Source organism: Mesocricetus auratus, unplaced genomic scaffold (genome assembly GCF_017639785.1).
Source record: "Mesocricetus auratus isolate SY011 unplaced genomic scaffold, BCM_Maur_2.0 Super-Scaffold_100003, whole genome shotgun sequence".
NCBI classification, from domain to species: domain Eukaryota; kingdom Metazoa; phylum Chordata; class Mammalia; order Rodentia; family Cricetidae; genus Mesocricetus; species Mesocricetus auratus.
The window spans coordinates 75,746,746-75,751,593 of record NW_024429188.1 but is presented as its reverse complement, the minus strand read 5'-3'; the positions used below and the strand labels follow the sequence as shown (position 1 = coordinate 75,751,593).

At 41.0% G+C, this 4,848-nt stretch overlaps 1 pseudogene; it reads right to left on the bottom strand.

Annotated features, from left to right (window-relative positions):
- Positions 1–389: 389 nt before the first annotated feature.
- Positions 390–4,624, bottom strand: LOC101829179 (annotated as a pseudogene).
- Positions 4,625–4,848: the final 224 nt, after the last annotated feature.

The following is a 4,848-nucleotide window of genomic DNA, read 5'->3' as shown; positions in this document are numbered from 1 at the left end:
ATGATCACAATAGTGGCCTCTTTTCAAAGCTACTTAGTGTTACAGCAGAAAGCCAGTTACAAGGTAAATAGAAGGGAATAAACAAATGTACTCAGAAAGCTTTACCGGGTTTTGAGAAAGAATCACCAGTTACCCAGAAGCCAGTTGGGAACTGCAATATGATACTGGAATCCCAACATCTCCATCCAAAGGACTGGCTTACAAATCTTCTTGATGACACACTCATTGATTATGGCACCTGACACACAACAGCAGAAATCCCAGAAGGGCATGTTTTTACCAGACAAAACAAAACACAACTAGACATGGATTGGACATTCTAAATGTGGCACAAAAGAGTAAACTAAGTAAGTACGGTGCTGCGATGAGAAGCTATTGGAAACTGATAGCTACTTGGAGAGGAAGAGTCCAAGGGATGTGGCTTTAGCGAGACTCCCCCGTGTTCCAGTAGATGGTTCTACACCCATGTCCCTAAGTGGACTCAGTGAGCTTAAAAAAGAGCACATGAAATTCGGAAGGAATACTGGTGCAGGGACATAGGGAGAAGTTAGATAGGAAGGAATGGGGATAGATTTGATCAAAACACATTAAATTCATTTATAAAATTCTCAATACAAAAAATAAACAAAAGTGCTATGAGAGCAATAAAGCTGGTATTGCTATTCCCAACCAGCTCTGCATGCTGGAGAAACTAAATCTCTTTTCTCTCTCTCTCTTTTCTCTCTCTAGCATACTACACTTCCCAGAATCATGGAAGAAATGCCCCACCCCCACAAGATCTAAGTTGATCTTGCCCATTCCTACCACTTATTTGTTTTGTATGTCTGCTTTAGTCTGTATCTCCCTTTCCCACCATGCTGTCACAAATGTCATATTTACTCTCCATTCTGCTACTGCCAAACACAAGTCCTCCTCTTTGCTGCTTGTGAGTCTACTATGTAGTCTATCTACTGTGGGGAAAAACTCCTATGAGGTCCTTTCATTTACTTCCTGACTCAAGGCTCAGTGTGTTCCCCCTCCTTCACCCCATACCTGCAAGGAGCAGGACCAGGATGAGAATGTTGAAGTTTGATGTCAAAGGTACCTGAGTACAAACCCTGATTCTACTACTTATCTCCTAGGGGGATTTGGCAAATTACAAAATGCCTACCTTGGTAACATGAAACAGATATAATGCTCAAAAGACATTTGGATCATTATGTAGGTAGTAGGTAGGGAGATGGCAGTTTGCCATTTCAACTTTTGTCAAGGGGAAATTTCAAAGTTTCAGAGAATCCAACAATTAGTTTGAGTATATCACTATATTTTCGATGTGCCAGCATACATACTAAACTGTTAGCAGTAGTTAGGTCTGAATAGTAGAGGGTGAAAGTAGAGGTAAAAGTGGAGATATGGATATAAGGCATTTAAATTTTAATTTTAGATACTTCACTTTTTCCAAATAGAGCATGTGATGATTATACACTATGTTTTTCCCTTCTAAAAGCATTTTTAGGGAAATCATTGAAATAATCTCTCTATGTAATTGTTTTATCTGGCTGAAATCTTCATGGCCAATCATCATAACCATTTTCTTGGGTGTGTCCTTGACTTGCTGTTTGAGTTATTGTCTATTGCATAGGTGAGAGACACAATCCCAACATGACCTGAAGGAATCTGGGGGCTTCTGCACAGTGACATCAACAGTTGATATAGGATTATTGACTTCACCATAGGAAAGGATAAGCCAATATGAAGTAGGGTTGGAGTTCCATGTCTGAATGTTTATGTATAGGGGGGTGTGGGGTACATTTGTGTATGAATAAGTGGGCAGATGTCATAAGTGAACATCTGATATCTTCCTCAATCACTTCTTTACCTATTTCATTAATTACTTTTGAAACATGCTCTTACTATGTAGCCCCTGGATGTCATGATACTTGATGGGTAGATAAGGCTGCTGACCTGAAGGCGACAAGAGATTTGCCTCCCAACTGCTAGGATTAAAGGTGTGCATCACCATCATTTTTTTGAGATTGATTTTACTCTGAATCTGGGATTTACAAATTCTTGTAGACTGATTAGTCAGTAATTCCCTGAGGTACTACTTCTCCAGAACTGGATTACAAATCTGTGATTTCCAGCTCTGGCTGCATGTGTGCTGGAGATCTGAACTCAGGTCCTCAATCATGCCTGTGCTGTAAGTATTTTGCTGATTAAGCCATGTTCTCTGCACTAAAGTTGGAATTTATTAAGAAGAGATTCTGAAATAGACTGAAGCGGATTCAAGTAGATTGAAGTTAGCAAGAAAGAGCAGTGTTCCAGGAAAGACTAGGATGCACCCAAGTGCACAACTTGACTGTTTAAGGAAGAGTCTTAAATATCTTAGCAGTAACAACATAAGCAATTTTAGAGGCTTTCAAGTTACATTTCAAAGGGTTGCTAAGAGAGTTTCCCTCCCTCTTTTTTCTATTTTGCTTCTTTTTTGAAATAGTTTTTACAAATATTGTTTATTTTAATGAAGCTGGTACAGACGATGTTCCTTAAGAACTCCAGTCCCTGGTCAAAAAAGTACAAAGAGAATGAAAAGGAGCTGTGTCTGTTGGGTACACCTCTGCATGAGTAGCTTTTTCCTAACTGCTGATGAAAATTAGGACTTTCTGGGACTTTAAGACGCCTGTCTTATTCTCTTTTTTTTTTTTCTCCAGTGAAGCCATATTTGGAGTTAGTTGTTATTCTCACTTATTTGTCATCTTGACTACAAATGTGATATTCTTCTTTGGGTCCTGTAGCGTGAAATTTGGTGCTTTGCCATTAGCCATGTGGCATATTAGAGGCGCATATAGATGAGGTAATAAAAGAGCGTTTTACCACACTGGTAACCACACCCACTTTAGGCATGACTAAAGACATATACGGATGTAGGCGGTGAACTAGGTCACTAGCCAGGCCCACTTTTGGTCATGGCTAGGGGCGTTATGGAGGAAGGTATAAAAGACTGGGGGTAGAATAGGGGGAAGAGGGAATCATAGGATCGAAGACAGATCAGGCACCAGAGTGACCTCGAGTGATCTAAAGGTATAACATCAATTGGCAAGCTAAGCAATAGTGGAAGGACCACCTCGAATGCCCATTCCTGATAATGAACTTGATGTCTATAACTATCCGGGAGCCTTCATCCTGGGACTGATGGAAGCAGAGGCAAACACACATCTAAGCACTGAACTGAACCCAAGGAACCCAGTGACAGAGAGAGAGGAATGATGAGCAAATTGGCAAAGAATGGGCTGGCAAAACCAGCAGAGACAGCTGATCTGAACAGGGGAGTGCTCTTGGACCCCAGACCGACAGTGGGGAGGCCAGCATGGGACTGATCTGGACCCCCCCCAAATGTGGGTGTCAGCGAGAAGGCCTGGGCAACCTATGGGGCCCTGAGCTGTGGATCAGTGTCTATTCCTGGTATACAATCTGTCTTCATGTGCCTATAGCACAAAGAGAGATGCTCTCTCAGCCTGGACTCTTAGGGGAGAGCCTTGACCCTACCAAGAGTAAAATGATAGACTCTAGACATCCCCTATGTGGAAGTATGTGGCAATAGGGTGGGAGGGAGGGTGGAAGGGGAGTGCAGGAGGAGGGGAGGGAGAGGGAACTGGGATTGACATGTAAAACAAGCTATTTAAAATTCAAAAAAAAACTAATGGAAAAAAAAAAAAGACTGTTAGCAGACCGTCTCACCCTCTTTCCAGCTTCCAGTTCAGTGGTGGAAAAATACTCGGCTCATCTGGGTTGCTTGTTTTTCTCTTGTGAGTAATTTCTACAATAAATACTTATACTTTCAATAAGTGTGCCGTTTATCATTGCAGCATCAGGATCCACACCCTTAGATTTTAAAAGTAGCTTCAAGCTGAGGAAAGATCTTTTTCTCACAGTTCAGTTCTCTGCAAAACTCCCATCTCCCACTGAAAATCACAGTCCAGGAGTGAAGCAACTGTATGCTTGTATGCTGTAACTTCAGGGCCATTGGAAAGTCACAGAAAAGCTCCCACTGGCCGGTCCTTTTATCATCACAAGCCGGAAAATGAACAGTCCTAAAAAGGGTGGCCTCTCTGCACACATGACATTTTTAAAAATAAAAATAGAAGGGCAATATTAAGGGAGCTGAGGTTTGATCCCCAAAATCAATACAATAATAACGACCAATAATGAATATTGAACACTAGAATTCAGATTAGCTAGAGTGTCAGTACTCACTTTTCATTTTGAACACCACATTATAAAAGAACTATTTTAAAAATAAAATGTATTGGCAGAAAAGGAAAAAAATAAAAAGAATTGTCTAAACCATCCAATGACTCTCCCTCATACCCCATTTGTTCCTGATGAGTTTCAACCACATCTTCTTCCATTCTCAGTTCTTATGGAGTGTGATTGTCATCAATTCTCTGCCCTTCAAAGAGAAATCTGAGTGAATTCATTGGAACTCCCTGTCTTTGACACTGTGAGTCTTTTGGTTTCTTGAGATGTGTTGTCATTTTCACTTTGAAATCTATCTCACTGCTATCATGTCCAATAACTCCGAGTTTAATGCATCCCCTTCCTTCGTATCCCCTAAGTCAGTTGAAGTTTTTACCTCCTCGTCAAACATGGTGATGATGGCTTTGTTGGGGGTCTCTGTAATATAGTGGCCTCTGGCAGGCAGGCTGGCCGTCTCTGTCTCTGTCTCTGTCTCTCTGTCTCTGTCTCTCTCTCTCCCTCCAGTTTTAAATAAGTGAAATTATAAAATTACAAGGTGTCTTCAGGGTTCTGTATCTTGTATTGGTTTGTAATCTGATTAAACTATGGGTCACAAGGATTGTACAAGGGTATGAA